Source organism: Coffea eugenioides, unplaced genomic scaffold (assembly GCF_003713205.1).
Source record: "Coffea eugenioides isolate CCC68of unplaced genomic scaffold, Ceug_1.0 ScVebR1_1559;HRSCAF=2428, whole genome shotgun sequence".
Lineage (NCBI taxonomy): Eukaryota > Viridiplantae > Streptophyta > Magnoliopsida > Gentianales > Rubiaceae > Coffea > Coffea eugenioides.
The window spans coordinates 543-24951 of record NW_020861971.1 but is presented as its reverse complement, the minus strand read 5'-3'; the positions used below and the strand labels follow the sequence as shown (position 1 = coordinate 24951).

The 24409-nt window shown below is 37.2% G+C and overlaps 2 non-coding genes across 2 annotated transcripts; both read left to right on the top strand.

Moving 5' to 3' along the window:
- The first annotated feature begins 2702 nt into the window (after positions 1-2702).
- LOC113755541 lies at positions 2703-2809 on the top strand. The gene has a single exon (XR_003465678.1). It is a non-coding gene; the product is annotated as a small nucleolar RNA R71 (small nucleolar RNA).
- A 21223-nt stretch (positions 2810-24032) lies between these two features.
- On the top strand, positions 24033-24139 carry LOC113755542. The gene has a single exon (XR_003465679.1). It is a non-coding gene; the product is annotated as a small nucleolar RNA R71 (small nucleolar RNA).
- The last annotated feature ends 270 nt before the right edge of the window (positions 24140-24409 follow it).

The window sequence follows — 24409 nt, the reverse complement described above, 5'->3', positions numbered from 1 at the left end:
AAATTTGTGAGTTGGGTAGAAGGAAGAGGGAAAAACGCGGCTGGAAAAATTGGAGAAGTGAAGAAGAAAGGCTGAAATCGCGTTTCTGAATGCTATATTCAGACACGGAAAACGCGACTAAAAACGCGCCTTCAACTCGCGTTTTTTAAGTCGCGTTTCCTGCACAAATCTTGCAGGAATGAAAACGCGACTGTGATGGAAAACGCGACTTCGAGTCGCGTTTCTGAAGTCGCGTGTTTGAGTCTTGATCCAGGCTTGAAAACGCGACTTCCATTAAAACGCGACTTTTGGTCGCGTTTTGAAGGCGCGTTTTCTGTTCTGCAGGTGCAGAATTGAAAACGCGATTCCGAGAAACGCGACTTGTAGTCGCGTTTTCTTTGAAAACGCGTTTTCGGCTTCGATTTTTAGCAGAATTTCAACTTTTGAAAAATTACAAAAGGTACCCCAATGACTCAAAATGCATCATAGATCATTTGTTTGCCAATTTTAATGACTGGAACAAATGTAAAACATTAAAAACATGCATTTTACCCCTTTATAATGAATCAAAAACACCTTTAACGCAAATCGAGGGTTTGAGTTGTTTGATCAAAGTTCGCCTTTTTTGTACTCAATTGGTCATCCTTGCCTTCAATTGCCAACCCTACATTACAAAAACAACAATTTAGCTAAAACATTGATTCAAACCACAAAATCACACCAAGTTAACAAATATAACCTAAATATTGGGTTGCCTCCCAATTAGCGCTTTTGTTTATAGTCGTTGGCTCGACTGAAAAAGTTGAATCACTTTAGAGCATTAGAGAGAGATTTTCTCCCCATGGGTCGAAACTCCCGAACCAATCCACCATGTGGTGAACCATGCATTGATCTTCATAGTCCAATTTCCTCAAATGCCAAGGAGGGATATTAGACTTGTCATAGAGAGGCTCAACTTCACCTTGGAGTGGATTTTGCTTGTCTTTTCTGAATTGGCTCAACTTTTCACCATTTTCTTCATGGAATGGCGAATTTATTAAGCCAACTTCCATCCTTATCTTCTCCTCCTTTGTTCCTACACCATGAAAGTTAGTACCAAGGACATTTATAAATTTAACTTCTTCGGTCCTTTCTTGGTTAACCTTTTCATCATATGGCATATTAGAAACAAGAGCAGTAGGCTCTATATTCCCTTCTTTATTATCCAAATTGAATTCCAATTCCTCACCATTAACCCGTAATATAAGCTTACCTTTTTCTACATCAATCATAGTTCGTGCAGTGGCTAAAAACGGTCGTCCTAGAATAATTGGCATTCTCACATCTTCTTCAATATCTAAGACAACAAAATCCACAGGTATTATAGATTGTCTTACCTTTATGAGCACATTTTCCAAAATACCCGTGGGACGTGTGATTGACCGATCCGCCAATTGCAATGTAATATTGGTAGCTTTTAGCTCTTGAAGTCCCAATCTCCGGGCAACCGATAACGGCATAAGTGACACACTTCCACCTAAATCACATAAAGATTAGAAAATGCAATTGACCAAATAGTGCAAGGAATAGGAAAAACTTCCCGGATCTTTCAAGTTAGGAGGGAGTTTATCTTAATCAATGCACTGACACTCTTCCGTTTAATGCTATCATCTCATTATCTACAATTTTCCTCTCTTTGACATTGATGTCTTTCAAGAACGTGCATAAGAGGAATCTTGTCTATAGCATCGAATGAAAGGAATGTTATGTGCCACATTGTTAAAATTCTTGAAGAACTTTTCAAACTCCCGATCCTGTCCATCTTTCTTCAACCTGTGAGGAAAAGGTATCACATAGAATTTGAATTTGGGATTGAAGTGCATCAATATCAATGATAAACATGATCATTTTGACGTCTTGCTCCCCGTTCAATTGCTGCTTCTTGGTCTGTTTCACACCTGAATTTTCAAAATCGAATCCCTCAAACGTTTTACCGCCTTCTAAGAATGATTGCATTGACATGCTCTCTCGATTCACTTCGGTTTTACTTTGCGTAATTCACAGGTTTTCTATTGTTGATCACATTGGCAATTGACAATTTGAACCTCAAGTTTCTGAATCCCAGCTAAATTTGGTCCAAACCGCCCCTCAACTCGCTCGAAATCTATCGAAGTCCAGCTTAGCAAGTTTTTTCCACCGCCGATCTCCCAACTGGTTTAGTTTCAGCCTGTGTGCCTTGGTGAATCCCGACGGGATTTGGATTGGCTCTTTGTGATTAGCCTTGATCTTTCCATCCAAAGAGTTTTGGATGATTTTCTCCACCCCGGATTGTAAGTATTCGATAGGGATTATTTGGAGCATTTCGGTTGTAATTATTGACGAATTGTACCTGTTCAGAAATCAACACATCTCATTACTATCATGCTTTCACCGTCACATATAGACAGGCATGGCATACATGTGCATTAGATGAACTTGGACCTTGTCTACTTAGCAATTTCATCACATTATTCATTTGAACACTCAGCATATTGAGAGTGTCCATTTCTATCATACCTGCGTGACGTCTTGTATTACCTCTCTCATTGGCCCATTGATAGTTATTTGCTGCCATTTCTTCTATCAAATTATGAGCTTCTTGGGGTGTTTTTCCCATTAAAGCTCCACCTGCAGCTGCATCGATCATAGTTTTAGTAGAAAAAACTAAACCATTATAGAAGGTTTGTATGATTAACCACTCCGGCAGTCCATGATGTGGACATTTCCGAAGCAAATCTCTAAACCTTTCCCATGCCTCATATAATGATTCACCTTCCAATTGGCTAAAACTAGTGATATCCATTCTAAGCTTAGCAGTCTTACCTGGTGGAAAATACTTATTTAAGAATGCTCTTGATAATTCATCCCATCCAGTGAAAGTATTGGGAGCATGAGAGTGTAGCCAAAGTTTGGCCTTATCTCTCAATGAAAATGGGAACAATCTTAGCCTTATAGCATCATCACTAACTCCATTCATTTTAATTGTATCACAAATTTCCAAGAATGTAGCTAAGTGTGTATTAGGATCTTCTACTGCATTACCTCCAAATTGAGATTGTTGAACCATTTGGATAAGTGATGGTTTAATCTCAAAGTTGTTAGCATTTACCGCAGGCCTTGCTATGCTCGTTTGTGAACCTTGTGTTCCCGGTATAGTAAAATCTCGCAGAACTCGCCTATTTAGGTCATTTTCCGCCATTTCTTCTTCAAATGGTAATTCTATCAAGATATCTTCTATTGGCTGCCAAACCTCTTGTTCCTCTTGATGCAGTGTATTCCTCCTTTGTCTCCGCAATGTTCTTTCAATTTCAGGATCAAAATGTGCAACTTCTCTATTTGATCGGTGCATGCACTACAAATAAAAATAAGAGAAATTTTTGCAGTTTTAATTCAACAACTTGGATAAAAACAATGAAAATGTCTAAATTAATAGAGATGACTAGGCCCTTAATATTGCCGCTCCCCGGCAACGGCGCAAAAACTTGACGGGTTTTTACTTTAAGTGCAAGTTTAATTCCGAATTTACACCGTTGGACTGCAAGTATACAGGTCGCAATTGTAGTACGAGATGTGTATCGGGTCGATCCCACGAGGAGCAATTTAAAACAATTATTAGATACTAATTTACTCTATTATTTAGACTTCACAATTAATTTGAGCAGAAACTTCAGATTTTAATTCAACTACAAAAATTCTTAAAATAGATAAATGCAATATCTCAAGGGAGTAGAATTCACTAAATATTAAGATCTAGGGATGTAGATTCCACTTATGACACAAAAGATCTAAAATGAATTAATTCAACACTTGTTACTGCTCTTGTTTAACCAAGGATTCATTTCCAGAAATACCAAAATCACATTCTCATGATAATAATGGGTTAAAACAGATTAGTTTGTCCTAATCTCTTGGTAAATACTAAATCTGTTCTTATTCACACATGAAATGCAGATTTCATCCACTTGAACGTATTTCTATTCTCATGAATATACAACTCAAGTTCTACTTGTGTCATTCCATTATTTTTACCATTTCTCAATGAATAAAAATAACTATAAACCTGCTATTGGTGATCAAGCAACAACAAGTAATCCAACATACATAAGTAGATAAGTTAATACAAGACATAACAAGAATGAATAACAATCACTTCATATCATTTGGCCATAAGTTTCATCTACTCCCTAGATAAAGAAAATTAGCTACTCATGAATGATAAAACACTCATATTCACAAGTTTATTAATGTAAATCATCATGAATTACAAATACAAACAGAGTAAAGAAAGTCTTAGCCAAGATATGGTGAAGCCTTCCAAAAATCTCCTTTGTCTTGAACTTAGATGATTACAAGATGAAATCCCAATTGCCCCTTGCAAGTCCTAGGTAGAGAGAATATGTTTTTCTGTAAGAAACTAAGCTACGAATGGATCCCAGACCTCTCCCCATATTTCTGCATAAAAGGTGGTAGAAATTCCATTCCTCTCACTTCATAATTTCCTCCACTCAGATTTTGTAAAAAGAAGTCAAAGATATGATGTTTCCTTTTGTCCACACTCATTTGGTCTTCTCTTTTATTGCAGAAGCATGTGCACCGAATTCCCTTGCATCTTATAGCTGGAAAGTGGTATGAACACAAGAGAATTGACTGAGTCAAATTGCAGAATTTCGGCTATAAAACGCGCCTACACAAAACGCGGTATAAACTCGCGTTTTTTCTACTCGCGTTTTCACTCTGGCCTTATTTCAACTGCGATTTTCTCCATGATAAAGGCCAAACTAGCTTTTGTGCAAAACACAAAAGTTGTAGCCCTTTGAGTTAGCTTTCCAATGCTTCAAGAATCATCCAAATCGGAGCATTGTAGCCTGAGATATGATTGAAATACTGTCACCTGTTCAAACCTCTGTTTTAACTTCCGACCACAGAATGCAGCTTCTGTATTCCAACGTTTTGCCCATGAAGATGGCAGAAATGGATTTCGATGTCTTCATACGAATTGTAGGTCTCTTTCTTAGCTTTAAAATGGTATAAAGATCACCTCAATCCGATAAGTGTAGCTCCAGATATGGTCAAAATACTGAAGAGTGTCAAAACTGACTTGTATTGCATTTCCTCACTTGAACATTTTTCACTTCATTCTTCTTGTTGCCACTTGAATTCATCACCAAATCTCTATTTTTTACCTCATTTGACATCCTTTGGTGATTGAATCATCATTTCTGCATAAAAATGAAGTTTTTACCATTAAAATCAATAGAAATGCAATATTATCCACTTTTACCAAAAATATATAATTTTACCAAAAACCTCTTTATTTTATTTATAAAACTAAATAATCAACTCAAAATTAACTAATAAAATGCACTTAAAAATACGTAAAATAAACTCTTATCAGTGCTCTTCCTCTTTGCAGTTCTCTTTCTTTTACCAGATGACCTTGTGACAGTTTCATCACCCTGGGTAGCCTGCTCTGGTTCCTTATTTCCACCAACAATGTTCCCTTCAAAGTTCTGCCCTTCCAACTGCTCATCAGATGATTCAGCAGTTGGAGTAACCAATTTTCTTTGGACAGTTTGCTTCGCTTTACCACCACGGGTCACAATCTTCTTCTTAGGCGCCACAGGAGGTGGTTCCTCAATCTCAATGTCCTCATCTCTAAGCCTAAAGGACCGTCCGGCACTAGTAGATCCACATTTGATTCTAACCATGATGCAATGTGGATGTGTTTTTTATGCAGAACGTGTTGTACAGAGGAAGAATGCAGTATGAGCAAGAATGAGAATGTACTTAAATGTCGCAGGGAGAGAATTATAAAAAGTTAGGGTTTCGGATGTGAATTGGGAACAATGGGATAGTTGGGGGTTAGGAGTGATTTTTATGAGTGGTTAATGAGCAATAGGGGTGTAATGGAGTTGGTTGAGTCAATTTCTTGGAACTTGGTTTGATGAGAGAGGAATTTGAATTTCAAATATGAGAGGAAACTGAAAGGTTGCGTCCGAAACTATGGAAGATAATGAACTAGGAAGAATAGGTAACTGCCTTATAGTGCTCAAATTTTTGAGTGTCGGACGTCCGAACGTATTGACGCGTCCACCACATCCGTCCGAACCAGGATTTTTCTGAAACTGGACGAAGAACATTGTCGGACGTCCGTTCCAATTCATCGGACGTCCGATAAGGATTGAGCAAAAATCAAAACTTAGAATCTTTTTTCTGAGACGCCCAGTTTTGTTCTCAGGAACACAAATTGATCCAGTGGAAGAGCTTTTGTGAGGATATCAGCGATTTGTTCTTTAGAACAAACAAACTAGACACGGATTACCCCCTTTGAGACAAGATCGCGAATGAAATGATGCTTTATATCAATGTGCTTAGTCCTAGAGTGCTGAATGGGATTTTTTGTCAGATTAATTGCACTAGTGTTGTCACAGTACATAGGTACACATTCATACACTAAACCAAAATCATTCAATGTGTTTTTCATCCATAACAATTGAGCACAACAAGCACCAGCAGCAACATATTCAGTTTCAGTAGTGGACAATGAGATAGCATTTTGTTTTTTACTAAACCAAGATACCAAACAATTTCCAAGAAAGTTACATATACCAGTAGTACTTTTTCTATCTATTTTATAACCACCGAAATCAGCATCAGAGAATCCATATAAAGGAAGTTCATGACATTTTGGATACCATAAACCAAAGTTTAAGGTTCCTTTAAGATATCTAAAAATTCTTTTTACTGCATTCAAGTGTGATTCCTTTGGACAGGATTGAAATCGAGCACATAAGCATACAGCAAACATGATGTCAGGCCTACTGGCAGTTAAATAAAGTAAACTTCCAATCATACCTCTGTACTTCTTTTCCTCAACTTTCGTACCTTCCTCATCCTTGTCAAGTTTGGTAGAAGTGCACATAGGTGTTCCAACAGGCTTTGAATCCTCCATTCCAAATCTTTTCAGCAGCTCCTTGGTGTATTTTGCTTGATTTATAAATGTTCCATCTTGGGTTTGAACCACTTGGAGTCCAAGGAAGAAGTTCAGTTCTCCCATCATGCTCATTTCAAATTCTTTTTGCATGATGATGGAAAAGTCCTTGCACAAGTTCTCATTAGTAGCACCAAATATGATATCATCCACATATATTTGCACAATTAAAAGATCTCGTGAGCTTTGTTTTGTGAAGAGTGTAGTATCTACAATGCCCCTTTTGAAACCATTTTCAATCAAAAATCCACTCAGACGTTCATACCATGCTCTAGGAGCTTGCTTTAATCCGTATAAAGCTTTTGAGAGTTTAAAAACATGATCTGGATAAGATACATTTTCAAAGCCAGGAGGTTGGTCAACATAGACTTCTTGATCTATAAAACCATTTAAGAAAGCACTCTTAACATCCATCTGAAATAATTTAAAATTCTTGAAACATGCAAATGCTAGAAACATTCTTATGGACTCCAACCTAGCTACAGGTGCAAAGGATTCATCAAAGTCTATCCCCTCTTCTTGAGTGTATCCCTTAGCCACCAGCCTGGCCTTATTTCTAACAACCTCCCCTTTATCATTCATTTTTTTCTAAAAACCCACTTTGTGCCAATGATAGGATGGTCTTGTGGTCTAGCAACCAGGGTCCAAACCTTGTTTCTTTCAAATTGGATTAACTCTTCTTCCATAGCTAAAATCCAGTGCTCATCATTCAATGCATCAACAACATTTTTAGGTTCAATATGTGATACTAAAGCAAGATTATCTACTAGGTGTCTAGAAGAACGAGTTCTGACCTTTTCAGATGGATCACCAATTATAAGCTCCCTGGGATGGTTATGAACAAATTTCCAGGTTCTTGGTAGATCATTAGGAGTAGCGGTATCTCTTTCATTCACTTCTCCAGCTGGACTGTCTTGAGTATCAGCATCCTTTAAATCAATTTCTGGTGAAGCAGAGTCATGATCATTGATTGCTAACTTCTTTAGTTCATCTTGAACACCTGTATCATCATCTTCACCACAACTCATAGAAATGTCACCATTAGATTCATCAAATGTAATGTGTATCGCTTCCTCTATGATCAGTGTTCTACGATTATAAACTCTGAAGCCTCTTTTGTTTTCACAATATCCCAAGAAAATTTCCTCATCAGATTTTTTGTCAAATTTTCCAAGATGTTCCTTGATATTCAAAATGAAACATTTACAACCAAATACTTTAAAGTAACCAACAACAGGCTTTTTGTCAAACATAAGCTCATAGGAGGTTTTGTTCAAAATTGGTCTTAGGAGAACTCTGTTCATGGTATAACAGGCTGTGTTTATGGCTTCAGCCCAAAAATATTTTGGTAAACTGCATTCACTGAGCATGGTTCTGGCAGCCTCTTGGAGAGTTCTATTTTTTCTTTCTACAACTCCATTTTGTTGGGGGACTCTAGCAATAGAGAATTCATGAGTAATGCCATTATGATCACAGAATTCTGGAAAACCACAGAACTTGAATTCTGACCCATTATCACTTCTAATCCTAACAATTTTCAAGCCAAGCAGATTTTGCACTTTAGCAAACAATGAAGTAAAATTCTTAAAGGCATCATCTTTATGAGCAAGAAATAACACCCAAGTATATCTAGAGTAATCATCAACAATCACAAAACAATATCTCTTACCACCAAGGCTTGCAGTTTGTGTAGGACCAAACAGGTCAAGGTGCAAAAGTTCAAGTGGTTTGGAAGTAGACACACATTTCTTGGATTTAAAAGTTACCTTGACTTGTTTTCCAAATTGGCAAGCATCACATATCCGGTCCTTTTCAAATTTGATTTTTGGGAGACCTCTAACAAGATCCTTTTTTGAGATTTCCTTCAGCAAATCCATGTTGAAGTGACACAGTCTTCTATGCCATAACCATGGGTCCTCATTTGCTACTTTGAGACATTTGAGATAGGAGGAATCAATTTTTTCAAGAATAACTACATAGACATCATTAACCCTTTTTCCTTTAAAAATAATGTTGAACTTTGAGTCAAATATGAGACATTCAAGCTTTTTGAACAATACAAACAGATTCCTATCACACAGTTGGCTAACACTTAATAAATTGTAGCTCAGATTATCAACGAGAAGAACATTGTGGATAGAGGTTTTACCATTCTTACCAACATCACCAATACCAACAGTTTTGGCTTTGTTATCATCTCCAAACGTTACCTTTCCACTTGCTTTTTGCTTGAGTTTAACGAATTGTGATGTATTACCAGTCATATGTCTTGAACATCCACTATCAATGAACCATTTTGATTCTTTACCAATGTTATCCTGGTTCACCTACACACATAAATTCATAGGATAATACTTGGTACCCTTTACATGTTGGGTCCTTGAGAGTTAGTCTTATGTCTAACTATCCACATGCATCTCATGCCATTCCTCATGTTTTTCTTAACATAACAGTTGCTATTCATGTGACCAAATTGACAACAAAAATTGCATACTGACATTGAATCAATCAAATGAACAGGTTTAATGAATCTGACTTGCCTTCTCCTGTGGATTGCAAACTCATTGGCATTTTGATTCAGTCTTATTTGATGAGTATTAACATAAGGTTCTGTGTCATTCTTTTGAAGACGGTTCTGTTTTATATGATGTAACAAATGACATAAATCATCCATCCTTTTTCTTAAGCTACATTGCTCATTTCTGAGTATGTCACAAAAATTTTTCTTTTTGTAAAGTTCAGCAATCACATCAGTTTCAACCCTTTTCAGGTTCTCATTTTCATGCTCAAGACACTTGTTTTGTCGAAAAAGATTTGCATTATCTTGTATAAGAAAGCTAATTTTTTGCTTTAGTTCCTTGTTTTTAACATAGGATTCTTTCAGGCTGTTATGCATTTTTTCTAGAAAAGAATTAACATCATCATCAGATTCACTATCACTGTCGGTTTGAGAGTTGCATTGTGTTACCTCTTCATCTCCAATGGCCATGAAAGCCACTTGAGCAGATTCCTCTTCTTCTTCAACTTCACCTTCTGAGTTGCAATCATTCCAGGTAATCTGGAAATTGTTGAACTTTGGTTTTCGTTCAACCTTGTTCTCATTCTTTTTCTTCATTGGACACTCATTCGCATAGTGTCCTGGTTGACCACATTCGAAACACTTATCAGTCAACTTCTTGTTGAACTCCAGTTTCCCTCTGTTTCTGAAGTCATTAGACTGATTTGGTAAGGAATAGCTGGATCCGCCTTTCCTGAATCTTCTTTTGTTGAGAAATCTTTTGAAACCTCTTGTGATGAGTGCAATATCACTGTCATCACCTTCCAAGTCATTTTTCATCCTGTGAGGCTGTTTCATCTTCGTCTTGTGAAGCTTTCAGAGCAATACTCTTTCTTACTTTTGTGTCTTCTTCATCCTGCATCTTAGATTTAAGTTTCAGTTCGTAAGAAGTTAGAGAGTTAATCAGAGATTCAATGGATAAGGTATTTAGATCCTTGGCTTCCTCAATGGCAGTCACTTTGCTTTCCCAGTCCTTTGATAGAGCATTCAGAATTTTTCTGTTCTTCTCACCTATAGAGTACTCCTTCTCAAGCACCTCTAAATCCTTGATCAGATCATTGAATCTACAATACATTTTGTCAATGTTTTCATGAGGCTTCATCTTAAAAGATTCATACTTAGTGACCATAATGGATTTCTTTTGTTCTCTCACATTCTCGCTTCCCTCATGGATCTCTCTAAGTTTATCCCAAATTTCTTTTACAGATCTGCAGCCTTTGACTCTAATAGACTCATTAGAGTCCAATGCACTGTATAGAACGTTCATGGCCTTGGCATTTAGAGTGAGATGAATTCTATCTTCAGCAGTCAGCTCACTTCTGGCCTTTTGTCTCGGCCTATGAGTAGTTTCATCAATAATAGTTGCGTCATATGGACCTTCACTAACAATAAACCACAACCCAATATCAATAGATTGTAAGAATATAATCATCCTTTCCTTCCAACTCACATAGTTTGATCCATTGAACATTGGAGGTCTAGTAACAGATTGTCCCTCAAAGAACATGGCATTGTTGGTTGTCATATCTACTCCCAAGCCGATTGAGTTTAATCTCTAGGAGACCAAGCTCTGATACCAATTGTAAGGATCGAAGACAACCTAAGAGGGGGGGTGAATTAGGTTTTCAAAAAAAAACTAAGATATTGGTCACTTTTCTTCACGGCCTACTTTTCTTTTCTCAAAGACCACCCAATGAATCAGATTACACGAAATCACAGATATTCGTAAGATGAAGAGGAGAACAGTTTATATAGAAAAGCTGTAAACGAAAATAGTGGAACAAACCAGGCTTCAAACTCAACTGGAGTTTGAACAGCACTTTTATATACCAGGTTACTTCAATTTGAACAATCTTGCAACCAATATTCTGTGCACAAGGGAAGGATCACTTCCTTCTTGCCCCAAACTACACTTGGTCAAGCAAGGAAGTTTTACAAACAAACGAAAAACCCTCTCAATGCTACACTATTGAAGAAGCTGTGTCACACTTGAAAAACTACAAGAGACTTGCACAAGCTAAGAATACAAATGTTCCTTTCGAGTATTCTAACACTTGAATCACTCACAATCTGATGTAGACTTGATGTGCAAAGTTGTTCTGAGATGGTTGACTTTGTTCTTTTTATAGGAGACCAGAAAATTTTTCAATCAATGCTGTCAACGGGTAGAAGGCAACTGAAGAGTCAACTAGCCGTTGGTGCTGTCGGACGTCCGATGTTCAGTTTTTATGCGTCCGAACGAGGTCAATGAGTTCTGGAAGTTTTCTTGAATCTCTTAGGACGTCCGATCCCTGATCATCATGCGTCCGAGGGCAAGATGCACACTTGGAATTTCCTCTTCAATTCCTTCGGACGGCCGATGTGTCCAGTGTGTTGCGTCCGAAGTGCAGCAACGCTTGTCGGACGTCCGATACTTAGGTGTTGATCGTCCGATTGTGATCAGTAATTGTAGAAGCCCTGGCTTGTCTTCTTCGGACGTCCGAGTCTGAGTTCTTCACACGTCCGAAGATACTCAAAGAATGTCGGACGTCCGATACTCTCCTTTTGTACGTCCGACAACTTCCTCAGCACTTTTCATCCTTTTTGATCTTCTTTTATTTGCTTTAAGTCCACAGACCTGTTTAGTGTTATTTCTGAAAAAGGATCTCTACAAAGAGTATTAGTAACATCCATTTGTTTTGTAATCATCAAAAGATGTGAATTGAGATAAACATGTTGTAATCCAAATTTACAACAAAATAAGTGGAACAAGAAACGGAGTTTCGAGCATCGATATATGGTGACCCAAAGTTACCAAAATTTCCTTGATAAACAAGGGTTTTTCAGCTTAAATCATGAATTTTGGAAGTTTGATTGAACATCGAAACGGCTTTGGAATAGCACCAAATTTGGTATGGACATACTACCATATGAGGGTTACTCCTCTACCAAATTCCATGAATAAATATGCACGGGAAGTTGGTGAACTAAATCACCAAAGTTTCAAAGTTTCCAAGGCAATTTGCCTTGTAAGTTCCGTTTTGCCGTTTTCAAAACGTTTAACCTAGAGGGTTCCTCAACCATGGTCCATTTACCTAGAAAAGGTCTAAGGGCATCCCAAAACAACATTTATGGGTGATTAACACCAAGAAATTCAATTAGCAAGTCTACACCAAGCCTTGCATCAATTCTGTCCAAAAGTAAGGGTTTTCAAGAGTAAGGCAAGTTCCATATTTTGATCACAAATCACTCAACTTAACTCGAAATTGAACATGGTTTATGGCGTTGGAAAATACATTCATAGAGCTATAATTTCACAGAAGAAATCATTTTGAAATTCGGCACACAAATAGCTCGAATTCGAGCCACAAGTTGCAGCCTCAGCATTTCATTCCAGGAAAACAGAGAAACAGAACAGCCGACTTTAAATGGTTGGTTCGGTTCACATACATGGAATCAAAACATGCATTTTATACCATTGGAAAGGTTGGAATGTCTAATTTCAAATTCTACTGACGGCACTCGATTTCGACGTCGGAGTACAGAGTTATGGATGAAACAAGAAAGCTAGTATGAGCATTACGGGAACTGTTTCCAGGTTTACTAGCTTCACGAAATTAATCCATTTGACCAACCAAACCTCAATATTTTTCAATAAAATTTTATACACCATCTATACAACATATAAACATCATATACCAGCCATTAAACCCTCAAAATTCTACAGAAAAGGGTACGTCCAAAGTAGGGGTAGAATCGAAACTTTTTACTCCATGCACTCCTTGAAGTTTCTTCTAATTATACACCATTAATCTACCATTTTGAGCACTAAACCAAGATTAAATCCATCATCAAGCACGAGATCAGTCCTCAAGACAAAGGTGGGAGTTCATAGAACCCACCCATTTCATTTTACACCATAAACAAGCTAACCAAAGGCATAAATGAACTTAACTAGGTAAGATAACCTCCAAATGACAAGATTCTATGAGTTGATCATCACTTACCTCTTTGGTGTGCAAAAACCAGAAATTTTGGTCTCCCCTTTGGCCAAGAAAAACCGTGAAAGCTTCCCCTTTTTATAGCTCAATATGATCCTCTAGTGTAGAGCTAAGTGCTGTGAAAATTTGGTAGGATTTAGTTGAGGATTGTGCAAGAATTTGGAGATGGAAAAATTTGAGAAACCTTGGTTGTTTTTGCTGCTTGGGTGCCGGCTGAAATGAGCATGAGAGAGGGTAAGTTTGGTTCAAATTTGGCTTCCTAAGGAAGCTTCATTTGTGTGGCTAGAATTGGTGCAAAAGTCAACTCTTCTACCGCGCACACTCTCGCGCGTTTCGTGCTCGATTCCTCTCGCGTTTGTTTTACTAGTGCATTAAACCTCTATTGCACTTATGTACATATAAATATTATTCACTCTTAATCATCCCAAAATAATAGTCTAAAGTCCCTCAATTAAAATCGCGCGTGTGAAAACGCGTACCACCAATTTAAGCGAGATAACGCGGAACTTTCGAGAAATTCCTATAACGATTGTACTACTAACTATCACTTGAATATTTAAACATAAAATTACCAATTTTAGGACTTATGTACAGTCTCCAATTTTCCAACCTCATTGTCCTCGATTCAATCATGTACTCCAATCGCGTATTTACTATTTTCACTTAACGAGTTTTCGAAAATTAAATTTTGAAACGAGTCACTTTAAGAATATAACTAAGCCATAGACCCCTTTAATTAGGTCTAAAAAGGTTAGAAAATAATAATCGGAGCAAATGGCCAAGTAAATAATTAAATGAGCTAAAATTTGATGTAAAAATAGATAAATTTTTGTGAGTCTTTACATGAGTCGAGTATTAAATCCTCAATTAACCTTTCTTGATCTACCATTGATCATTATTAACTCTCCAATATTAATACACTTCCGATTCAAGTATAGTCTCGAAAGACGTGCACTCGTTGTTCCAAACTAAACGAATTTTCGAAAAGTGAATTTTCCAACAAAACGCTTTAAAAATATAAAAGAGGCGTTGTTCCATATAAATAGATTTTAAATGGTCGAAATAAATAATTCGGAGAAAATGAATAAATAAATATTTAAGTAAACTTGTAATATTCGATAAACAAGAAAATTTTCGGGTCCTCACACACTGCCTTTCGCACTCCTAATGGAATTTATTGCTACAAGGTGATGTCGTTTGGCTTGAAAAATACTGAAGCAACATATCAAAGGGCAATACAAAAAATTTTTGATGATACGCTCCATAAAAATGTGGAGTGTTACGTCGATGATCTTGTGGTAAAATCAAAGAAGCAAGAAGATCATATTTAAAACTTTCAAAGAGATTTTCAACGCCTTCGGAGATACCAACTAAAGATGAATCCTTTGAAGTGCGCATTCGGAGTCACTTCTGGCAAGTTTCTCGGTTTCATCGTTCATTAGCGAGGAATAGAGGTCGATCGATCTAAAATTGATGCCATTGTGTATATGCCTGAACCGCGAAATATCCATGAATTGAAGAGCCTTCAAGGAAAGTTGGCTTACATCCGAAGGTTTATCTCTAATTTGGCTGGACAATGCCAACCTTTCAGTCGACTGATGAAAAAAAGGGTACCCTTCGAGTGGGATGAAACTTGTAGAAATGCTTTAACAAGCATTAAAATGTATCTCATGAATCCCCCTATGTTAGCTGCACCAATTTCAGGTAAACCATTGATCCTCTATATTTCTGCTCAAGAACGATCGGTTGGGGCCTTACTTGCTCAGGAAAATGATGAAGGTAAGGAGAATACGCTATATTATTTGAGTCGGATGATGACATCTAATGAGTTGAATTATTCACCCGTCGAGAAGTTGTGTTTGGCGCTTATATTTACCATCCAGAAGTTGAAACATTATTTTCAATCACACACTGTCCGACTCATATCCAAGTCTAACCCCATTAAGTATATCATGGCAAAACCTGTGTTGTCTGACCGGCTTGCGAGATGGTACCTTCAGTTTCAACAATTCGATATTATTTATGTACCTGCGAAGGCTGTCAAAGGACAAATATTGGCAGACTTTCTAGCCGATCATCTCATGTCTGCCGAGTGGGAATTGACTGATGAACTCCTCGATGAAGAAGTGTTTATGGTTGAATCTCCGTGGTCATTGTATTTCGATGGAGCTGCTCACCGCGATGGAGTTGGTGCGGGAGTTGTCTTTTATACTCCTGAAACAGATATACTGCCGTATTCTTTCACTTTAACACGTCGGTATTCAAATAATGTGGCCGAATATCAGACGTTAATTCTCGATCTTGAAACGGCTGTAGACATGAAGCAGTTGCATCTTAGAGTCTATGATGATTCAAAATTAGTGGTAAATCAACTTTTTGGTATTTATGATGTCAAGAAACCTGAATTGATCCCATATTATAAGTACGTAAGACAACTCGTGGGATATCTGGACAATGTCACTATAGAACACATCCCTAAAAATTTCAACCAACAAGCTGACTCTTTGGCAAGGGTGGCGTCTGACGGGTTTTTACTTTAAGTGCAAGTTTAATTCCGAATTTACACCCGTTGGACTGCAAGTATACAGGTCACAATTGTAGTACGAGATGTGTATCGGGTCGATCCCACGAGGAGCAATTTAAAACAATTATTAGATACTAATTTACTCTATTATTTAGACTCACAATTAATTTGAGCAGAAACTTCAGATTTTAATTCAACTACAAAAATTCTTAAATAGATAAATGCAATATCTCAAGGGGAGTAGAATTCACTAAATATTAAGATCTAGGGATGTAGATTCCACTTATGACACAAAAGATCTAAAATGAATTAATTCAACACTTGTTACTGCTCTTGTTTAACCAAGGATTCATTTCCAGAAATACCAGAATCACATTCTCATGATAATAATGGGTTAAAACAGATTAGTTTGTCCTAATCTCTTGGTAAATACTAAATCTGTTCTTATTCACACATGAAATGCAGATTTCATCCACTTGAACGTATTTCTATTCTCATGAATATACAACTCAAGTTCTACTTGTGTCATTCCATTATTTTTACCATTTCTCAATGAATAAAAATAACTATAAACCTGCTATTGGTGATCAAGCAACAACAAGTAATCCAACATACACAAGTAGATAAGTTAATACAAGACATAACAAGAATGAATAACAATCACTTCATATCATTTGGCCATAAGTTTCATCTACTCCCTAGATAAAGAAAATTAGCTACTCATGAATGATAAAACACTCATATTCACAAGTTTATTAATGCAAAACATCATAAAGTACAAGTATAAGAAAGATAAAAGAAAGCTTAGCCAATTGAAGGTGAAGCTCTCCAATTCCTGCTATGTTCTTGCACAATATGATTACAAGTCAAAACTCTAAATGCTTCTCTAAGAACTCTTAACTAGAGAGAAAACTTGTTGCAAGAAGGAAAACTAGCTACGTCTGGTCCTCCTGGCTTCTCCCCTGTATTTCTGCATAAAAGGTGGTAGAAATTCCATTCCTCTCACTTCATAATTTCCTCCACTCAGATTTTGTAAAAAGAAGTCAAAGATATGATGTTTCCTTTTGTCCACACTCATTTGGTCTTCTCTTTTATTGCAGAAGCATGTGCACCGAATTCCCTTGCATCTTATAGCTGGAAAGTGGTATGCACACAAGAGAATTGACTGAGTCAAATTGCAGAATTTCGGCTATAAAACGCGCCTACACAAAACGCGGTATAAACTCGCGTTTTGTCTACTCGCGTTTTCACTCTGGCCTTATTTCAACTGCGATTTTCTCCATGATAAAGGCCAAACTAGCTTTTGTGCAAAACACAAAAGTTGTAGCCCTTTGAGTTAGCTTTCCAATGCTTCAAGAATCATCCAAATCGGAGCATTGTAACCTGAGATATGATCGAAATACTGTCACCTGTTCAAACCTCTGTTTTAACTTCCGACCACAGAATGCAGCTTCTGTATTCCAACGTTTTGCCCATGAAGATGGCAGAAATGGATTTCGATGTATTCATACGAATTGTAGGTCTCTTTCTTAGCTTTAAAATGGTATAAAGATCACCTCAATCCGATAAGTGTAGCTCCAGATATGGTCAAAATACTGAAGAGTGTCAAAACTGACTTGTATTGCATTTCCTCACTTGAACATTTTTCACTTCATTCTTCTTGTTGCCACTTGAATTCATCACCAAATCTCTATTTTTTTACCTCATTTGACATCCTTTGGTGATTGAATCATCATTCCTGCATAAAAATGAAGTTTTTACCATTAAAATCAATAGAAATGCAATATTATCCACTTTTACCAAAAATATATAATTTTACCAAAAACCTCTTTATTTTATTTATAAAACTAAATAATCAACTCAAAATTAACTAATAAAATGCACTTAAAAATACGTAAAATAAACTCTTATCAAATACCCCCACACTTGAATCATTGCTTGTCCTCAAGCAATATGAAATTCCAACCATCAATGATCCAAAAATTGAAAATAAACATATGTAGTATTTCAACTCCATTTCCTTGAATCAAGGTAAATAACCCTTATGTGATCTTTCCATTAAGTTCAAGTACTCATAATATCAAGCAAAGAAGAGCCAAGTATACCATAATTTTACCAATTCAACTCAACTTCTTATTTTTATCCAATTTCGCAAGCAAGCAACTCCTATAGTCAATAAAGATGCTAACTAATCTCATGATCAACTTCTTATTTTTCTTAAAGAGGGATTTAATTTACTTTTTATTTATTTATTTATTTTTTATTTTTTTGATATTTTAAGGGTTAAATATTGCTTAAGTTGTGAAAAATGCCTTTTGACGCGAAGATCAACATTTTTAGATGCAGATCCCCGGTTACTCAACATTTCACATACTCAAGTTGCTTTGCATACTCTTAATTCAAGTACCTTTTTACGCGAATGTCGACATTTGTAGATGCCAACCCCCGGTTACTCGGTACGAGAATCATTGGAGTAGAATAACCATTTTTTTTTTTTTATTTTTTTTAACAATATATAATAAAATTCCCTCTAAGAGTAATCATGAGAAGAGTATGACACTTATTAACCATATTAATTTCTTATCTTATAAAATTAGATAAAAAGAAGAATTTTCATCAAATATACAAAATGTAGGCATAATTTTCTCCACTTTACTAGATATACTTTCCTATAGATGTAAAAATTATAATCACATAAAAATCATTTCCAAATTTCATGAGAAAAGAAGTATCAAAACCGCATATATTTATTTCAAAAGGATAAGTGACAAAATTTTATTTATTTATTATAGTTAATAACATATATATGTATAAGGTTTTGGAAAAATTTTGACAGAGTCTCCCCTTAAAAGTGGACTAAATCTCCCTGCCAGCAACCACAAGAAACACCATTTAAGCACAAGAATTATATCAAACACAACTAAAACCACAAGTATCACACATATTTCTCCCCCCACACTTAAATTACACATTGTCCTCAATGTGTAGGGAAGAAATGAAACAAAAGAAGAAAAGAAAAGAAAGAAGTACTCCCCAAGTCAATGGCTGAGATCCTTATCAGCCACTAATCACGAACCACTGTCAAAATACAAGTACCTACCACATAGAAAATAAAATGAAGTTAAACATCTTAAGTTCCACAAGTTAAGATAATTAGGCAAGCAAGTTCATCAACTAAAGATAGCTTCTGCAGTGTGCCAAGTCAGTTATCCCCCTCAGCATCATCGTCATCCTGTGCATCACGATTGGGCGGTGGATGAATGCCCAAATGATCTTCAATTCGGCTTAGACGATTCCTAACGTCAGCGAACTGGAATGCAAAGTCCTCCATATGATCAAAAAGTCGCTGCCAATTAGTTTGTGGTGGAGGAGGAGGTGGTGCTGCAGTAGAAGGTCCAGCTTCATCCCGACCATGTCTAGCCTTTTGTCTCCGCTCCTGAACAGGGCGTGGAATGTCTCCCGTGCCAATACCAAGGCGGCGAAGAGTAGTGATAGTCATCTCAGCACGTGGTGGCACATACTCCCGCCGCATGCCTTCCAAGGGAACCTCAAAACGGGGAAAGATTAAAGTCAGTAGACGAGGAAATGATAGTTTGAAGGAAGTTGTCTTACGCCTCGCCGTAGACCTAATGTGGCTGATGATGATGTTAGGCAATGAAATCCGAGCATATGGAGATGTCCGGTTATGGAACATGTAATCCAAGAAGTAGATATCGCTCTTGCGGACCTCCGTGTGCCCCGTCTTCTTTGGGATGACATTGTGAGCCATCATGTAAATGATAAGACGATGACGAGGTTCGAATACATTCGCCAATATGGTCTCCTTTCTGGTAGAGCGAAAAGGTTGGTACTCGAGACCAAACCTAGCCATGGCCAATGAGGGATCCCACCTCCTATTCGGGGGAACAAACTCCTTCTTCAAGTCTACTGGACGTCCGTCATCCATACACCCCAAAATAGCAGCCAAATCTTGCCGTGACAAGGTGATTCGTCTTCCACGCACCCAGGACTCAACTATTTCTCCACTATGGCGCGCCTTACTTTCAATGTTGGCGTAAAACTCGCGCACCAACTCTGGGTAGTAATGGTTTGGAAGGGTGAGAATCGGAGCCCATCCTAGCTGAGCAAAAGCTTCTGAGATGTTGTACATCATCTCAACTGGTGGACTGACGTGCATCTCAAACAAAAACTCCAAATTAGCACGCGCCTCATGCCACTCCTGATTCCTGCGAGTGTTGAACCTAGCACTGTCAAATACCGATTTTCCCGCTCCACGGGAGGTGCCCTCACCAGGTCGACGGTTAACTGGTGGAGGAGAAGGTGAATTCTCCTCTTCAGTCACCTCCATCTCTTCATTAACCTCCCTCTCCTCACTACTAGAGGATGAAAGTACCGCTCTTCTTCCCCTTGGCATAGTACCTAAAAAATATTTCAATTATCCACATGTACTACAACTCATTATTTGGCAACAAAAGTTCAGCATTAATCCAAATAACGTCAAATACAATTGCTCAAGTTCTAATCATTCAATGATCGTACAAGACATATTTTCTGCCTAAAGTTGCCCAAAATCACCAAATTACACAAGATATGTATCAATTATACTTTAATTAGTGAAAATAGGAACAATTATGATTATAACTATTTAGAATTAACAATAATAATATGCTTTTAGCTATAATCATGTTTAGGCAAAAATTAAACTAATTAACTCACCAAATCAACCAAATTACTCACTATACACAATGCACATGCTTAAACATCATCAACTAACCATTTTTAACCATAATTTAACATCACCAATGACTCAAAAACATCCTAGTTCCTTTTTCCAATTTCATCTAAATATAGCAATTGTGAATTTTAAAGTACTTGAAAACCAATAAATTGCTACATTTAAACATTTAAACATGCTTAAACAATCATAATAATCATGAATAAAATCAAAAATAGCCATGAACCTCATCAAATTTTCGAAATTAAAAGATGTCAGATAGCTCAGGATAAAAAATATGAACTTCTAAAATGAAAAGATTTGATGAAGAAACTTACCTCAATCACATAGAAGGATGTTTGGTGATGCTAAAAATGCAAAAAGTCCTATGAAACAACCTCCAATTGACCTCCAATTGAAGAAATTAGAGTTTAAGAACCCTAACCTTCAATCCCTCAAAAACCTGATTTTAGGTGTTTTTCTTGGATTTTAATCGGTTAAAAAGGTTGTATGAAGCTCAAAAGGTGTTGGGGTGATGATTTCTAGCAAGATTATGGAGTATAAATGAAAATTTGTGAGTTGGGTAGAAGGAAGAGGGAAAAACGCGGCTGGAAAAATTGGAGAAGTGAAGAAGAAAGGCTGAAATCGCGTTTCTGAAGGCTATATTCAGACACGGAAAACGCGACTAAAAACGCGCCTTCAACTCGCGTTTTTGAAGTCGCGTTTCCTGCACAAATCTTGCAGGAATAAAAACGCGACTGTGTTGGAAAACGCGACTCAAAGTCGCGTTTCTGAAGTCGCGTTTTTGAGTCTTGATCCAGGCTTGAAAACGCGACTTCCATTAAAACGCGACTTGAGGTCGCGTTTTTAAGGCGCGTTTTCTTTTCTGCAGGCGCAGAATTGAAAACGCGATTCTGAGAAACGCGACTTTGAGTCGCGTTTTCTTGGAAAACGCGTTTTCTGCTTCGATTTTTAGCAGAATTTTAACTTTTGAAAAATTACAAAAGGTACCCCAATGACTCAAAATGCATCATAGATCATTTGTTTGCCAATTGTAATGGCTGGAACAAATGTAAAACATTAAAAACATGCATTTTACCCCTTTATAATGAATCAAAAACACCTTTAACGCAAATCGAGGGGTTGAGTTGTTTGATCAAAGTTCGCCTTTTTTGTACTCAATTGGTCATCCTTGCCTTCAATTGCCAACCCTACATTACAAAAACAACAATTTAGCTAAAACATTGATTCAAACCACAAAATCACACCAAGTTAACAAATATAACCTAAATATTGGGTTGCCTCCCAATTAGCGCTTTTGTTTATAGTCGTTGGCTCGACTGAAAAAGTTGAATCACTTTAGAGCATTTAGAGAGAGATTTTCTCCCCATGGGTCGAAACTCCCGAACCAATCCACCATGTGGTGAACCATGCATTGATCTTCATAGTCCAATTTCCTCAAATGCCAAGGAGGAATATTAGACTTGTCATAGAGAGGCTCAACTTCACCTTGGAGTGGATTTTGCTTGTCTTTTCTGAATTGGCTCAACTTTTCACCATTTTCTTCATGGAATGAAGAATTTATTAAGCCAACTTCCATCCTTATCTTCTCCTCCTTTGTTCCTATACCATGAAAGTTAGTACCAAGGACATTTATAAATTTAACTTCTTCGGTCCTTTCTTGGTTAACCTTTTCATCATATGGCATATTAGAAACAAGAGCAGTAGGCTCTATATTCCCTTCTTTATTATCCAAATTGAATTCCAATTCCTCACCATTAACCCGTAATATAAGCTTACCTTTTTCTACATCAATTATAGTTCGTGCAGTGGCTAAAAACGGTCGTCCTAGAATAATTGGCATTCTCACATCTTCTTCAATATCTAAGACAACAAAATCCACAGGTATTATAGATTGTCTTACCTTTATGAGCACATTTTCCAAAATACCCATGGGACGTGTGATTGACCGATCCGCCAATTGCAATGTAATATTGGTAGCTTTTAGCTCTTGAAGTCCCAATCTCCGGGCAACCGATAACGGCATAAGTGATACACTTGCACCTAAATCACATAAAGCATTAGAAAAATGCAATTGACCAATAGTGCAAGGAATAGAAAAACTTCCCGGATCTTTCAATTTAGGAGGGAGTTTATTCTTAATCAATGCACTACACTCTTCCGTTAATGCTATCATCTCATTATCTACAATTTTCCTCTTCTTTGACATGATGTCTTTCAAGAAACGTGCATAAGAGGGAATTTGTGTTATAGCATCAATGAAAGGAATGTTAATGTGCAATTGTTTAAACATTTTGAAGAACTTTTCAAACTCCCGATCCTGTCCATCTTTCTTCAACCTGTGAGGAAAAGGTATCACATTAGAATTTAATTTGGGATGAAGTGCATCAATATCAATGATAACATGATCATTTTGACTTTCTTGCTCCCCTTCAATTGCTTGCTTCTTGTCTTTTTCACCACCTGAATTTTCAAAATCGAATCCTTCAACCGTTTTACCGCTTCTAAGAATGATTGCATTGACATGCTCTCTCGGATTCACTTCGGTTTTACTTGGTAATTCACCAGGGTTTCTATTGTTGATCACATTGGCAATTTGACCAATTTGAACCTCCAAGTTTCTGTACATCCCAGCTAATTGGTCCAACCGCCCCTCAACTCGCTCGAATCTATCCGAAGTCACCTTAGCAAGTTTTTCCACCGCGATCTCCCAACTTGGTTTAGTTTCAGCCTGTGGTTGCCTTGGTTGAAATCCCGACGGATTGGTTGGCCTTTGTTGATTGCCTTGATCTTTCCATCCAAAGTTTGGATGATTTCTCCACCCCGGATTGTAAGTATTCGAGTAGGGGTTATTTTGAGCATTACGATTGTAATTATTGACGAATTGTACCTGTTCAGAATCAACACACTCATTACTATCATGTTCACCTCCACATATAGAACAACATGCTACATGTGCATTAGATGAACTTGGACCAACTCCACCTTGTCTACTTAGCAATTTCATCACATTATTCATTTGAGCACTCAACATATTGAGAGTGTCCATTTCGATCATACCTGCGTGACGTCTTGTATTACCTCTCTCATTGGCCCATTGGTAGTTATTTGCGGCCATTTCTTCTATCAAATTCTGAGCTTCTTGGGGTGATTTACCCATTAAAGCTCCACCTGCGGCTGCATCGATCATAGTTTTAGTAGAAAAAACTAAACCATTATAGAAGGTTTGTATGATTAACCATTCCGGCAGTCCATGATGTGGACATTTCCGAAGCAAATCTCTAAACCTTTCCCATGCCTCATATAATGATTCTCCTTCCAATTGGCTAAAACTAGTGATATCCATTCTAAACTTAGCAGTCTTACCTGGTGGAAAATACTTATTTAAGAATGCTCTTGATAGTTCATCCCATCCAGTGAAAGTATTAGGAGCATGAGAGTGTAGCCAAAGTTTGGCCTTATCTCTCAATGAAAATGGGAACAATCTTAGCCTTATAGCATCATCACTAACTCCATTCATTTTAATTGTATCACAAATTTCCAAGAATGTAGCTAAGTGTGTATTAGGATCTTCTACTGCATTACCTCCAAATTGAGATTGTTGAACCATTTGGATAAGTGATGG